The sequence below is a fragment of the Giraffa tippelskirchi genome, chromosome 10, assembly GCF_054371585.1.
Source record: "Giraffa tippelskirchi isolate mGirTip1 chromosome 10, T2T-mGirTip1v1.2.pri, whole genome shotgun sequence".
In the NCBI taxonomy this organism is placed as follows: Eukaryota; Metazoa; Chordata; class Mammalia; order Artiodactyla; family Giraffidae; genus Giraffa; species Giraffa tippelskirchi.
In genome coordinates, this window is record NC_137284.1 from 133,516,209 (window position 1) to 133,533,050 (window position 16,842).

At 38.1% G+C, this 16,842-nt stretch overlaps 1 long non-coding RNA gene across 2 annotated transcripts in view; it reads left to right on the forward strand.

Annotated features, from left to right (window-relative positions):
• LOC145522520 (uncharacterized) overlaps positions 1 to 16,842 on the forward strand; it is a 231,756-nt gene that overhangs the window by 57,076 nt on the left and 157,838 nt on the right. For both annotated transcript variants that reach the window (XR_014066008.1, XR_014066009.1), the window contains exon 3: positions 10,121 to 10,309. This is a non-coding gene — a long non-coding RNA (uncharacterized LOC145522520). The remainder of the gene's footprint in view (positions 1 to 10,120; positions 10,310 to 16,842) is intronic.

A 16,842-nucleotide genomic window follows, 5' to 3' on the forward strand; every position in this document is an offset into this window, starting at 1 on the left:
CCACGATATAGTCAACAGGTACCCAATACCAATCAAACTCATCCCATTTTCATCAATGTCATTGTAATTCTGTCAGATTTGAAAGTTTGAGGAGGCCTAGACTTATCTACTTTTAAACATAGATCACTTAAATCAGATATTCTTAAATATCTATTGTTCACATGCCCTTGGTGTATTAAAAGGAATACAATAGAATTTATCTAAGAATGAGAAAAATGGACTCATAAGAGGACTCAAGAAGTCAGGCTTTGTGAATCTTAATTTTAAGAGGTTTAAATAAATACTATGGAAAAGAGGATAGAAGATTAATTGGGACTCAGAGAATCAAGTGAGGCTCTTTAGAGAATACTTCACTTGAGTTTGGGTTATGAAAAATCAGTAAAATTTCTACCTGCAGGGAAAAAGATTTCAGGTAGTGATGATTTCAGCAGTGCCCAGAAGAGTCGGAGCGTCAGGCATATGCTGGAAGTAGAATAGGAACAGCCTTACTTATCCTTCCTTATCCTGAGAAAGTAGTCTTTATTAAATAGTGTTGGAGAGCTAAAAAAGGGACGAATACACTGTGGCCTTCTTTATAATGATGCCTTTTGGCAATTGTTATGGAATGAATTATGTTTCCCCCCTAAAAAAAAAAAAAATTAATTTCTAATCCCCAGTATCTATAAATGTGACGTTATTTAGAAATAGGGCCTTTGAAGATGATCAAGTTAAGAGGAAGTCATTAAAGTAGACCTAAATCCAATAAGAACTGGGCTTCCCAGGTGGCTCATTGTTAAACAACCCTCCTACCAAGGCAGTAGACACTGGTTCATTCCCTGGGTCAGGAAGATCCCCTGGAGAAGGAAATGGAAACCCACTCCAGTATCTTGCCTGGAAAAATCTCATGGACAGAAGAGCCTGGCAGGCTACCGTCCATGGGGTCACAAAGAGTCAGACATGACTTAGTGACTAAACAACAGTAACAACAAATCCAGTATGACTGGTGTCGTCATAAAAAGGGGGAATTTAGGCAGAAACAGATACATACAACAGGGAAGATGATGTGAGGATACGGAGAGAACACTATCTACAAGCCAATAAATACCCAAGTCTACCAGAGACTCATGGAATAGGTTTTCCCTCACAGCCCTTGAAAGTAATACATCTTACTGATGCCTTAATTTTACATTTTCAGCCTTCAGAACTATGAGGCAATATAAATTTTTGTTGTTTAAGCCACTTTATTTGTGATGCCTTGATTTTGCATCTCCAGGGTATGAATACAGCTTTGTGTGTGTGTGTGTGTGTGTGTGTGTGTGCACACGTGCGTGTGTGTGTGTGCGCCCAGTCACGTTTGACTCTTTGCAACCCTATGGACTGTAACCCACCAGGCTTTTCTGTCCATGAGATTTTCCTGGCAAGAATACTGGAGTGAGTTGCCATTTCCTACTCCAGGGGATCTTCCTGATCCAGGGATCAAACCTGGGCCTTCTGCACTGCAGGTAGATTCTTCACCAACTGAGCCACCAGGAAATACAGCTTTACTGTGGATTATGGATGTAAGGGGCTGAAACTGAAGGCAGAAAAAGCAGTTTTGAGAAAAACTCATTCCTAAACTAATTGGATTAATTTAGGAGTAAGTGATGATGTCATAAGATTTAGGAATGGAAAAGTTGGCCCATGATGAGAAACATTGTAATAAAGAATATTAGGATTTTTAGTAAGTTAATTGTATGATTGATATATTTAAATGTCATTAAAGTTGCTCTCCAGATGTATCTCTTTGGTGACATAGTTACCCAACTGTGTATCAAAATCTTCTATTATGCAATGATTACCATCTTGGATTCTAGCCACCTCTCTTTTTTGAAGACTTTATTTGGAGCAATTTCAGTTTCACTATGAAATTAAAAAGAAAGCATAGAGATTTCCCAAACACCTTCTGCCCCAAACATGCATAGCCTCCTGCACTATCAACATCCACCACCATCGAGGTACATTTCTTATAATTGATGAATCTACATTGACACATCATAATCACCTATAATTTACATTATAGTTCACTCTTGGTCTTGTAGTTCTGTGAATTTCAGGGAATGTATAATGACACGTATACTTCATTATAGTATCTTGCAGAGTACTTTGACTGCCCTAAAAATCCTCTGTATTCCACCTATTCATCATTCCTCCTCCCTCAGCCCCAAGCAACCAGGGATAGTTTCTCCTTTTCCATAATGTCATATAGTGGAATCATAGTATGCAACTTTTTCAGACTGACTTCTTTCACTTGGTAATAGCATTTAAAGTTCCTTTATGTCTTTTTATGACATTATATCTCATTTTCTTTTACTGCTGAATAAATCCCATTGCCTGGATATACTACCCTGGGGGCTTCCCAGGTGATGCTAGTGATAAAGAACCCACCTGTCAATGCAGGAGAGGTAAGAAACATGGATTTGATCCCTGGGTCAGGAAGATCCCCTGGAGAAGGGCAAAACAACTCACCCCAGTATTCATGCCTGGAGAATCTCATGGAAAAAAGAGCCTAATGGGCTACAGTCCATGGAGTCACAAAGAGTTGGACATGACTAAAGCGACTTAGCTCCCACGTACTACAGTTTACTTATCCATTCACCTACCAGGGGACATCTTGGTTGCTTCCAAGTTTTAGCAGCTGTAAATAAATCTGCTCTACACATCTGGGTAGACATGAATTTTCAACTCATTTGGATAAATAAATATCAAGTAGTACAACTGCTGGATCATATAGTAAGAGTTATGTTTAATTTTTTAAGAAATCACCAAATCATCTTCCAAAGTAGCTGTACCATTTTGCATTTATGCCAGTAATGGGTGAGAACTCCTGGTTCTGCATCCTGGCCAGCATTTGGTATTGACAGCACTTGAGATTTTAGCTGTTCTAATAGCTGTAGGGTGGTATCATGTTCTTGTCTTAATTTGCAGTTTGCTTATGACATGCAAGGTGAAACATCTTTCTATACCCTTACTTGCTATTTGGATATCTACTTTGGTGGAATGTCTTTTCAGAGATGTGTGCCCATGGAGAAACTTGTGCATAGATGTTTATGGTTGTAGCTTTTCTCATGATTGCTGAACCTTAAAAGCAACAAGTATGTCCCTCAATGAGTGGATGGATAAACACTGTATGATATAGACATTACAGCATAATATTTTTCAATAATAAAAAGAAATAAGCTCTCAAGCCATGAAAAGACGTGGAGGAACCTGAAGTACATATTGATTGGTGAAAGAAGCTAAACTGAAAAAAGCCACCTTCCGGTATGATTCTAGCTATACAACTTTCTGGAAAAGGTGAAACTATGGAGAAAGTATAGGGATCAGTGGCTGGAGAAAGGGATGAACAGGTGGAGCATGGTCGTTTTTTATGGAAGTGAAACTAATTTGGATAATGTAATGATGAATACAGGTCATTATGCATACATTGAAACTCATAGAATGTACAACACAAAGAGTGAACCCTAATGCAGACTATGGACTTCAGCTAATAATAATGTATCAATATTGATACATCAAATGTAATTAAAGTATCACGATAATGCAAGATATTAACAACTGGGTTAATTTTGAGAAGGTGTGAGGAGGTATATAAGAACTCTCTGTACTGTCTGCTCAGTATTCTATAAAATTAAATCTCCTCTAGAAATTAAAATCTAATAAGAAACGAAACAGCCAAAAGATGCAAATGTTGCCATAATCTGAAGCTGCACATGTACATGAGGCCTTTTGTGTCCCTTTGTTGTTGCCTGAGATGGGACCTACAATAAGGGCTTGTGCACACCAGGTGTGTGAGCTTCCCTGGTGGCTCAGTGGTAAAGAATCCGCCTGCCAATGCAGGAAATGTGGGTTCAATCCCTGGGTTGGTAAGACCCTCTGGAGAAGGAAATGGAAACCTACTCCAGTATCCTTGCCTGGAAAATCCCATGGATAGAGGAGCCTGGAAGGCTACAGTCCATGAGATCACAAAACTGTCCAGCATGACTTAGGGACCAAACAACAACTCCACCAAATACAGCAGACATTCTGTGTGTGTCCTTGGAAAGTTAGCAGTTTCTAAGACAATTTAGCCATTCATTTATCCATTAATGTTATCTATTTAGTAACTGTTAACTGAGCACATCTATGAGTCTGGTATCCATTGTGGATACATAAAGATGTGTGTGGTGTGTGTGTACCATCATTTGTGTGGTACATATATACATGTGTACTGCCACCAATCTGTAAGCTCTTGTGATAAAAATAGATGTGAATGTCTGTCTGTTTGTATGATATATAGACTTACATATATGCCTATAAACAACTCGAAAGTGATAGGAAGAGAATACTTAATCATTAAATATTTGTAAAACTATTATTTGAGTTGTTCTTTACAGAGCGCTGCTGGAAGAACACACTTCTGGAGTATTTCAAATATCCAAAGAGAACATTTAAGCTACAATTAAAACAACTAAGGATGATGATATAGGAAAACACATGGACTTTTTTCTGTACCAGAGACACAGATTGGGTTTGAAGACAGTGCCTGTCTTAAGATGGATTACTTCATTTTGCTTTTCCTATTGTCTTCAAGGACAGCTGAAATGAAGGGCATTTAAAAACTCACGAAATGCAAAGTTAAAAAAAGTAAAGAATAGAGATGCCATGTTGCCTATTACTGAAAAACAGTACGTAGGAATTTAGGGTTCATTTGAGAAAGTAATTGTGGAATATACTGTCTTCTAAGTTCACTAAAAGTCACAGGGTATTTCTGTTTTGTTTTAATATTAAAATAATGTACATAAACTAAGTTAAGTTGAGAAGATGCTGGATGCTTTTATTTTTTTCCCCTTCGATTTGCTGGAAACCAGTGTACATCATTGAGAGGAGGATGCATGATTTAGCATTATCCATAGAAAGTTTAAAAATATATCAATTCTTGGGCCCTACCTAGACTTACTGAATCAAAACCTTTAGAAGGTATTTAAAATAAACAAATGGCTCTTCACCCAGTCAGCTCTTCAATCTTCACCCAACCCAATCAGCTCTGGCCTCACTGACTTGCTTTCTCTTTGCTGAACACATTAACCATCCTCTAACTTCAAAGATTTTTGTGTGGCCTAATAAGACTTACCCTTCATCTCCTTCAGGTCTTCTCAAAGGAGCCCTTTTCAGTAAGACCTCCTTGTTTACTCTTGTTCCTTGATCACCCTGTGTGTGTGTGTGTGTGTGTGTGTGTGTGCATGCTCAGTCGTGTCTGAGTCTTTCAATCCCAGGGATTGTAGCCTGCCAGGCTCCTCTGTCCATGAAATTTTCCAGGCAAGAATACTGGAGTGGGTTACAAGTTTCCCACTCCAGGGGATCTTCCTGACCAGGGATTGAATTCATGTCTCTTGAGTCTCTTGCATTGGCAGGTGGATTCTTTACCATTAGCAACACCTGGGAAGCCCTCTGATCACCCTGTTTAGAATACCAAATGTTCCTTCCCAGCACTGTCAGTTCCCTTTCTCTGCTGCATTTTTTTCTCTGTAGCTCTTCCCATCAGGTATGTCATCTGTTTCACTGTCCAGCTATCTACACTAGAATGTGTAGGAAGATGTGTAGAGAAGAAGGGAGGGAGTTGAGGAGGGAAAGAAGGAGAAAAGAGAAGGAAATAAAAATTAGAAAACCAAACCTTAGAGGAAACTCAGCTAGCTGAGGTTATCACAACAAATACCTGTCAAACCAAGGCTTAATCCCAAATCCAGTGAAATATGACGAACCTAAGATTCATGTATAAGAGTTTATATATGATTTTGAAACTCGTAATTATTGTTCCTCTCTAATTTTTTTATCATAATAGCATCTCAGAACATGTTTGACGTGAACTGAAGTGAAAGTCGCTGAGTTGTATCCGACTCTTTGCGACCCCATGGACTATATTCATGGAATTCTCCAGGCCAGAATACTGGAATGGGTAGCCTTTCCCTTCTCCAGGGGATCTTCCCAACCCAGGGATTGAACCCAGGTTTCCCTCACTGCAGGTGGATTCTTTACCAGCTGAGCCACAAGGGAAGCCCAAGAATATTGGAGTGGGTAGCCTATCCCTTCTCCAGGGGATCTTCCCAACCCAGGAATCAAACTGGGGTCTCTTGCATTGCAGGTGGATTCTTTACCAACTGAGCCATAAGGGAAGCTCCTCAGAACATGTTTATTTTCATTACATTCATGTTATTCTGTGAGGGGACCTATATGGTTTGAGAGAAATTTATCCATTAAGGTCGCTCAGGTAATGTTATGTTTAAGTAGAGAAAGTTATTTTTAAGTCAAGGAAGATTGGAGTTTGGCTAATGCTGATTCTCAACCAGAGTTGGATCAAACACAAAGATAGCACTTTACTTTACCATAGCTGACCCGACAGGGAATCTTTGAGTTTGTTTGTCAGGGCTACTTTTAGTAGGTCTGTCTGAAAAGCACATTTCAACAATAGATTGATCCCGTTGGCATTTTAAATCTTTGGGTGAGCTGCTTCAGGTTAGAAATTAAAACATCCCATTATATAGCTACCAAATGGAGTTCAGTGCTTCTGGCATTTGAGCTTGTATAAAAGTCCTGCAAAGAGTATCTGTTTTGTAAATGTCTTTTATAGAAATGGATGAAATAGTGAGTTAGGATATGGAGATAAAAGAAAGAAAAGCTTGTGTAGAATAATACAGATACAAATTTAATCTCATAACAAATTTAACACAGCAGCAAACCTGAGTTTTGAAAGATCAAAATAGGTTATAATTTAATTTAGGAAGATGTTACTTTGTGCCTTTCTTGTTTAGAACTAAAACATTTCTGTGCAATTTAAGAAGGTTGATCTCTTCATACTATATCGCAGTTTTATGATTTTTGTTTTTGCAATGTTTAATTCCTTTTCTTGGATGGACAAATTATCCTTGTGTGCCCTGTAGCCAACTGTAATGATTTCCACTGACTGCAGTAATGAGGGCAGAGCTGATTAACTTTAGGCCTTTCTCTCACTAAAATCAGCAAACAAGTTACCAGCAAAATTTATGCTTTGTTTTATATAGGTTAAAAAAAAATTGCTAAACCACCAACACGGTTATTGCCAGTTGGCCAGAGGACCAGGTCACTTGCATGTCCTCCCTCAGCACGTAGAGGGTATTTGCATACTTGGCTGCATTCTTGTTTTGAGGACAGATGCTCTGGTGATCCTGATCTCAGTGGGATGCAGAGGCCCTGTCTTCTACAGCTTTACTTTAGCCCATTTTAAACAAAGAGTTAAGCTAGAATATAGAACTCTTTCAAGAAAAAAAATGTGATAATTCAGATGTCTAAAAGCTAAAGTAAACATTATCTTACCCATGTACCTAAGACGTACCTTTTAACTTAATAGTCTTGATCATGAGACATTTACCTTGTTTTACTGATGGAGGAAGAGTGTCTGACTACATGTACTGTATTGTTGTGGTTATTGCTAAAGACGAACTACTCTGCTCTAGATGATTCTTTTGGTCTTTGCAAAAGAATAAAGTGTTTTTCTAGAGGAGTTTTTACTCAGAATTTGCCTTTCCGCTTCTACTGGAAAATGCCTGGTGGTTAACTGTAGAGATCTGAACTTCTAGGCTTCTATGTATTTTGAATTCATTATATCCCTCACACTATTCTTGGTACCATGGGGGCAACAAAGAAATAAAATAAACGTGCCCCCATCTAAGGAAATTTCCAACCTAGTTGTTGAACAAAAGACACCTACAATTATGCTATTACTGTGTAGGCTACCTATAGAGTGTTAGAGATACTCCTGTTAGAATATTCACTACATGTTAAGGTAGTCATTTACATAAAAATTTATATATTTTCATCCCTAATCAGTGACACAAAATTTAATTTATAGTAGATATTTAATATTAGTTATTTTATATGAGAAAAACTTTTGAATTCTATGAAAAGAGGTTTAATTTCTTTCATGCTAGATATACATTTTATGCAATATTTATTTACTCTTTCTAAATATTTGAGACCATTTTAGGTGAAAGACCAATTAAAAAACTAAGCAATTACTCTTCATTCATCTATCCAACTCATGATTGTGTCATACAGATCCAGAAAATAAATATCAAATCTATTCACTTATCTTCTCCACTGTTGTTATCAGATCCATATCGCCATTATCTCTTGCCTGTGTATATGTATTAATCACTCAGTCATGTCCAATTCTTTATTACCCCAAGCCTTTTGCAATTTTATGTTAAATGGGTAACCCTCTTTTCAACGTTTGCTTCTCTACTCCCCCACTGGTGGGAACTAGTGGGATTTCTTTAAATGTTAACCAGAGATTGCTACTCCCTAGATTAGAACACTGGAATGACTCCTATACTTTTAGAATAAAGTCGAACACCTACCTTAACCTAACAAAACCCTACTCAGTTTGAACCTGCTGTAGCTCTGACTTCATCTTTGTTACTCTCATCCTTACCATTAAACCCCACACACATTCTGTTCTTTTTCAAAGGCTCATTCCAGCCATACATTCTTTGAACAAGTCGTTTTGTCTTGAATATACCTCTCTCCGACTTTGTTATACCTGGGCTCTTTTCTGATCCTTCATGCTTCAATTTAAATGCTACTTTTGTATCCTTTAGAATGTTGATACTGACATAAATGAAAGATGCACCCAAGAGTAACTTTATAGTTGGTTAACTATTTTACTTACAAGAATTCTGGAAGGAGGACTATCACAAGGCTAGTTAATGAAGAAGTCCAAAGATATCAAGGCACTTGTGCAGTCTCTCTGCCCATTCTCTTTACTTTCTTTTCAAGGTTATGATGTTGTCAACAAATACAAGAATCCTATTCAAGAGTGAATAGATGGATACAGTCAATGCTCTTTTAGGCAAGAAGTGTCAGGGAAATGGCTATTAGGTCACTTCCTCAAAGAAATAATTTCTGGCAACACAGCATATAGTTGCCATTCATCACCCTTTTATCACATCACTCAATTTTTATTTCTGGCATAGCATTTATAATCATCTGGGGTTTTTTATTTTTCTATTTTCTGTTTACTACCAGTCTCCTTTCATTAAAACATAAGCTATTGGTAGCTATTTTGTTCATAGATGAATTTCCAGAATCAAAAATCATGTCTGGCATGTAGTAAGTTTTCAACAGATTATTATCCAGTGGATGTAATAACAGAATAATAAGAAGGGAATGATACTGATATGTGTGAGTGAAAAGATTTCAAGTGTTACATAAGTAACATAAACTACTAATAGTTGAAAACATTTTTTAAGTTTGGAAAAAAACACAAAATTTTCAAAATTATAATAACGAAAAACAAAGAAAAATAAATATCAGTTAAAAAAAAAAGAACAAAGCACATTAACCCCATAGCATATATTCAATCAGTAGAGCCTCTTATAAGTAGTGTTACAGAGTGGTCAATCCAATTTTCTTACTAAGGTGGATGTCAAATATGCCCAGAATATGAACTCAGTGATGTAATTTTCAAAGTTTCTTTCAATAATTTTCATAAAATATTCATGACTTTTCAAGCCTTTCTTTGATTTTAAGCTAAGTTTTGTTGCTAGTGGGAATTGCATGTTTTAAAGAAGAGGGTTATCATGCAACTGAAGAAGTTGAAGTAAAAGTCACTCAGTCGTGTCCAACTCCATGCGATTCCATGGACTATACCCATGGAATCCTCCAGGCCAGAATACTGCAGTGGATAGTCTTTCCCTTCTCCAGGGGATCTTCCCAACCCAGGGATCAAACCCAGGTCTCCCGCATTGCAGGAAAACTCTTTACCAGCTGAGTCACAGGGAAAGCCTTTTTGTTTAATGCAATAGCACTAAGCAAAAAAAAAAAAAAAAAGTTCTATGGGGTCTGTGACACTTGTTTTACCTTGCATGCATACTAAGTCGCTTCAGTTGTGTCTGACTCTGTGCAACCCTATGGACTTCAGCTTTCCAGGCTTCTCTGTCCATGGGATTCTCCAGGCAAGAATACTGGAGAGGGTTGCCATGCCCTCTCCAGGGTATCTTCCTGGCCCAGGGATGGAACCTGAGGGTACTTTACCACTAGCGCCACCTGGGAAGCCCTGTTTTACGTTCTCTCTCTCTCTCTCTCTCTTTAGTTGCGAAGTCGTGTCCGACTCTTGTGACCCCGTGGACTGTAGCCTGCTGGCTTCCTCTGTCCATGGGTTTCTCCAAGCAACAATACTGGACTGGGTGGCCATTATCTTCTCCAAGGGATCTTTCCAACCCAGGAATCGAACCCGGGTCTCCTGCATTGCAGGCAGATTCTTTACCGACTGAGCCATGAGGTAAGCCCTGTTTTACATTCTGTGCCTTTAAAAATTTTTTTGTCTTAGCTACTGCCGTCGAACATGTTGGCACATGGATTTGGTGGTAAGTATTTAATGTTTTATGTTGAAAATATAAACAGGAGTTTAAAGAAAAGTCCCAAATGTTCTTTTATACTAGATGCTTTCCCTAAATTTATGTGCTTACTTCCAGTGGTTATTTCTTCACAGATAATTTTGTAGTGTGTTGAATAACAACCTTTGTAGCCTGGCTACAAAGTCGTTGCTTCTGTAGATGATACTAGCACATTTATTTTGCATAAAAGAGGATAAAACCTAACTATATGTGTATTAAAAATTATCTCTGACATTAAAATAGGTTCAATAGCTGAAGTGTGGCAATTATTGTAGCCATATTGAGTCTTGGCCTGGCCTATCAGACTGATTTCAAAATCAGTTAATACACATGACCTAGTGAGCAGCCATGTCAGGTTTACTACAGTCAAAGAATAGAGACTTGTTACAATTGGACTTCGGGAAATCTTCCTCTTTTAAGGCTCTTATATAATACTTTTTAAAAAAAATTTATCTTATATTCCATCATTTGTAGTTTATTTCCTTCCTAAGTATATGGATCCAGAAAAAAGAAACTAAGTACCCATATATATCAAAAGTTATAACAATATTGTCACCCAAATTTGGATTAAATGTCTTTTTAAAGAAATAAATGACAAGGAATGAAGAAGATCCTTCCTCGTTAAAAACACAAGTAATGCATGGTAGAAAATAATTGAAGTGTGAGAAGAGAAAATAATTATGTATGTACTTAATAGAGCTAAGAAAAGTAAATTATTATTGAAAGAAAAAAATTGTCTATTTTTTGAAGTATGGCTGAAGAGAATCAATACAGAGATGTGGTATAGTATGGAAGTTATAATACGGGTTAAAATGATCACTTCCTGGCTTAAGATGTAAAATCTATCAAAGAGTGATGGCAATAATCCTGTCTCACAGGTATTATGAGGATTTATGTACAAGTACATAAAAACTACTCAAAAGAGATTGGGCACATGGTAAGTGCTCATTAGGCTTCCCTGGTGGCTCAGACCATAACGAATCTGCCTGCAATGTGAGAGACCCAGGTTCAGTTCTTGGGTTGGAAAGATCCTCTGGAGAAGGGAATGGCTATCCACTCCAGTATTCTTGCCTGGAGAATTCTATGGACAGAGGAGCTTGGTGGGCTACAGTCCATGGGTTGACAAAGAGTCAGAGATGACTGAGCGACTAATACACGTGAGTTCTCACTAAATGTTAGCTATTAGTATTTCTTAAATGCTCTGAATGCTTACTTTTAGAGGAGGAGAAGTGGTGATCAAGAATGTTGACTCTGGCTTGTATATTTTCTGAGAATAAAAGATCTTCACTTAAATTGATCCATAGGAAATAATGTTTTAAGGAAAACTCAGGTTTCAGAAATATTGAGAAATAATGCTGAGGACATGACAATATATGGGGCATGGGGTTCCCTTTCTAATGATATGGGAGTTAGAGAGACCATAGTGTTTAGATTTTTGAGGGCAGTGAAAGTGTCGACCTGTGAGTCAAAGGCAAAAAAAAAAAAAAAAAATCAGAGCACTGTGATGATGATAGCACACGGCAGGGACCTGTTCTTTGGGCATTGACCGAGGCAAACAAGCATGATGATCAGCATCATTAACTTCCTCTCCAGTACTCCTTTGGAGAACAGTAGCCATTTGGACTTTACAGAATGAGTCTGAGGTCAGGTTGAAACGTGCTTTGATTAGAAGTGGAGCCGGGTACTTCTTCTACAGTCCAGTGGTTAAGGCTCTGCGCTTCCAATGCAGGAAACTTGGGTTTGATCACTAGTTGGGGAGCTAGCATCCCACATGCTCTGTGATTTGACAAATAAATAAACAAATGCTTTCTTAAAAATCCAATTAAAAAAAAAGTGGATTCAAATGTTTCCCTCAATCCGTCGGTGTTTGTCACAGAGATGGACCCTGTGGTCGCTCGGGACAGGGAGCCGATAGGTCTGGGGTACCGTGGTCTCTGTTGGGGATGAATTGTTTGACTAGGTCAGTCTGTACACAGTCTGGTCAGCACTCTGCCTAGCCCTGAAACCTTCCAAGTCTCAGCATCTCCATCTAGGGAGGGTTTTAGTGATAGTGTCCTCTTCATTGCATTTTGGGATGACTAAATGTGTTAACTGATGTAAAGCACTTAAGACAGTGGTGGAATATTGTAAAGTGTTGATAAAGAAAGCATATTGCAATTTTATTTTCTTTCCTTTAAAAACATCGGTGTAAAGCATAGCAAATGCAATTCTCAGACGCCACCAGAGAACTACAAATGTATGAAACATAAACTTTTCAGAAAAATAAGAAGACTACTGTGTCAAAAAGAGTACTGTGCTTACTATCAAAAGGCTTCTGTCTTAATCTTGCCTCCTCTTCTAAATTTCATGATGATTATGAGCTAGTAGCTTGCAGTCTCCCAGTTTCAGTACCCTTATCTGTGAAATGTCAATTGTCATAAATGGCTTTCTGCTTCCTAAAGGAAATGGCAACCCCCTCCAGTATTCTTGCCTGGGGAGTCCCATAGACAGAGAAGCCTGGCGGCCTATAGTCCACGGAGTGGGAACAGGGTCAAACACCACTTAGCGACTAAACAGCAACAACAATTTCCTAAAGGACGATTAGAGCAAAAGTGACTTGTAAACTGTAAAGTTGTATTTATTACATAGATTTATACTTGAGTAAATGTAACATCATTATTATACGTTTATTATTGCATTGAAATATTGAATTCTACTTATCTCTACCTGAATATTGGAGATGATAAGGAAGCTACTAGATTAATAAATGACAACTGATTGAGATGCATAACTGAGTAAACATTATCTAAAGAACACTATAAGAAAATTTCCTTTTCATATGTAATATATTTATATATTAAATCTACATGATGCTTTATAATTTTGTTTCTACTGACATTTCATTATTTTCTGACTATCTTTACAAATGTTTGGGGTGTGTACTGTTGTCAGCACACTGTCCCCAAAGAATGAACTCTTTAAAGAGAAAATACACAGGATGAATCATGCTCTTCTTGTGTATTTATAATACTGTTGGTAGCTTCTTGTACAGGTTTTGTAGCTAATGTCTTACACTGCCTGTGGAATGTCAGTGGTAGTGCTTAGAACACTATAGCTTTATTAATTCAGTTTTTTTTTTAATAAATTTATTTATTTTAGTTGGGGGCTAATTACTTTACAATATTGTAGTAGTTTTTGCCATACATTGACATGAATCGGCCATGGGTTTACATGTGTTCCCCATCCTGAACCCTCCTCCCACCTCCTTCCCCATCCCATCCCTCTGGGTCATCCCAATGCCCCAGCCCTGAGCATTTGTCTCATGCATGGAACATGGAATGGTGTTCTGTTTCACATATGATAATATACATGTTTCAGTGCTATCGTCCCAGAACGTCCCACCCTCACCTTCTCCCTCAGAGTCCATAAGACTGTTCTATGCATCTGAGTCTCTTATTCTGTCTCTCATATAGGGTTATCGTTACCATCTTTCAAATCCCATATATATGCATTAGTATACTGTATTGGTATTTTTCTTTCTGGCTTACTTCCTCTGTATAATGGGCTCCAGTTTCATCCATCTCAGTAGAACCGATTCAAATGTATTTTTTTAATGGCTGAGTAATATTCCATTGTGTATATGTACCACAGCTTCCTTATCCATTCATCTGCTGATGAGCATCTAGGTTGTTTCCATGTTCTGGCTATTGTAAACAGTGCTGCGATGAACATTGGGGTACACACGTCTCCTTCAATTCTGGTTTCCTTGGTGTGTATGCCCAGCAGTGGGATTGCTGGGTCATATGGCAGTTCTATTCCCAGTTTTTTAAGGAATCTCCACACTGTTCTCCACAGTGGCTGTACTAGTTTGCATTCCCACCAACAGTGTAAGAGGGTTCCCTTTTCTCCACACCCTCTCCAGCATTTATTGCTTGTAGACTTTTGGATAGCAGCCATTCTGACTGGTGTGAAATGGTACCTCATTGTGGTTTTGATTTGCATTTCTCTAATAATGATTGATGTTGAGCATCTTTTCATGTGTTTGTTAGCCATTTGTATGTCTTCTTTGGAGAAATGTCTGTTTAGTTCTTTGGCCCATTTTTTTGATTGGGTCGTTTATTTTTCTGGAATTGACCTACAGAAGTTGCTTGCATATTTTTGAGATTAATTCTTTGTCTGTTGCTTCATTTGCTATTATTTTCTTCCATTCTGAAGGCTGTCTTTTCACCTTGCTTATAGTTTCCTTTGTTGTGCAAAAGCTTTTAATTTTAACTAGGTCCCATTTGTTTATTTTTGCTTTTATTTCCAATATTCTGGGAGGTGGGTCATGGAGGATCCTGCTGTGATTTATGTCGGAGAGTGTTTTGCCTATGTTTTCCTCTAGGAGTTTTATAGTTTCTGGTCTTACGTTTAGCTCTTTAATCCATTTTGAGTTTATTTTTGTGTATGGTTTTAGGAAGTGTTCTAGTTACATTCTTTTACAAGTGGTTGACCAGTTTTCCCAGCATCACTTGTTAAAGAGATTGTCTTTTCTCCACTGTATACTCTTGCCTCCTTTGTCGAAGATAAGGTGTCCATAGGTGTGTGGGTTTATCTCTGGGATTTCTATTTTGTTCCATTGATCTATATTTCTATCTTTGTGCCAGTACCACACTGTCTTGATGACTGTGGCTTTGCAGTAGAGCCTGAAGTCAGGCAGGTTGATTCCTCCAGTTCCATTCTTCTTTCTCAAGATTGCTTTGGCTATTCGAGGTTTCTTATATTTCCATACAAATTATTAAGATTTCTTCCCCTAAGTTCCATAAGAGATAGGAACAGAAAATATTCAGGTAGTTTTAGGGTAAAGAAAATTTTCTTTCAAAGCAGTCCTTCTGAATTGGCTATCTGTGTTTTTCATATGAAGTGTTAGAAACCTCGGCAAAGAAGAGTACCAGTATATAAATTTGAAGGAAATTATCTGGAATTTTTTTGAGCCAACTTTACTGTAATTCTTAACTTTAGATGTTAATCCTGATTAAAGGAGAAAAGAACAAGAATATTAAAAAGAGTAGACTCCACTAATCACATAATGTTAAATGGAGGCACAGTACCTCACAGCTCCCGCACATCACTGCAAAATGTAGCGGAAGCAACAGTATCTTCACAGAGGTGAATTACAATAAAATAGATCAAGAGAAAAATTACAATAAATGAGAATAGAGCTAACAATAATTTTTTAAATGTATCTGGGAGACATAATTACCTCTATGTCTCATTAATCTCCTTCAGTTTCCCATCCTGCTGAGCAGTAAAGAAACTTCCATTTATCCAAATCTCTTCTGTTTTAAATGGCTTAAATGCACTTTCCATATTTAATCTACTCTAAAATTAACCACACAGGGTTAATGACTTCTTCATTAAGTAAAAGCTCAGCACATTTAGAGATTAGATCAAAGAGTCTGAAGAAGGTTTCTTCCTGGATTCTTATGGTTGGGGAGGGGTGCCTTGAGCCAACTGATGCCACTGTGATGTACCTCAGTTCAGTTCAGTCACTCCGTCATGTCCAACTCTTTGCAAGCCCATGGACCACAGCATGCCAGGCTTCCCTGTCCATCAGCAAATCCTGGAATTTACTGAAACCCATGTCCATTGAGTCGGTGATGCCATCCAGCCATCACATCCTCTGTCATCCCCTTCTCCTCCTGCCCCCAATCTTTCCCAGCATCAGGGTCTTTTCCAATGAGTCAGCTCTTCGCCTCAGGTGGCCAAAGTATTGGAGTTTCTGCTTTAGCATCAGTCCTTCCAATGAACACCCAGGACTGATCTCCTTTAGGATGGACTGGTTGGATCTCCTTGCAGTCCAAGGGACTCTCAAGAGTCTTCTCCAACACCATAGTTCAAAAGCATCAATTCTTTGGTGCTCAGCTTTCTTTATAGTCCAACTCTCACATCCATATATGACCACTGGAAAAAACATAGGCTATCTAGGTTGGTCATAACTTTACTTCCAAGGAGTAAACATCTTTTAATTTCATGGCTGCAGTCACCATATGCAGTGATTTTGGAGCCCAAAACAATAAAATCTGCCCCTGTTTCCACTGTTTCCCCATCTATTTGCCATGAAGTGATGGGACCAGATGCCATGATCTTAGTTTTCTGAATGTTGAGCTTTAAGCCAACTTTTTCACTTTCCTCTCACTTTCATGAAGAAGCTCTTTAGTGCTTCTTCATTTTCTGCCATAAGGGTGGTGTCATCTGCATATCTGAGGTTATTGATATTTCTCTGTTCAATCTTGTTTCCAGCTTGTGTGTGCTTCCTCCAGCCCAGTGTTTCTCATGATGTACTCTGCATAGAAGTTACATAAGCAGGGTGACAATATACAGCCTTGACGTACTCCTTTTCCTATTTGGAACCAGTCTGTTGTTCCATGTCCAGTTCTAACTGTTGTTCATAGGCTTC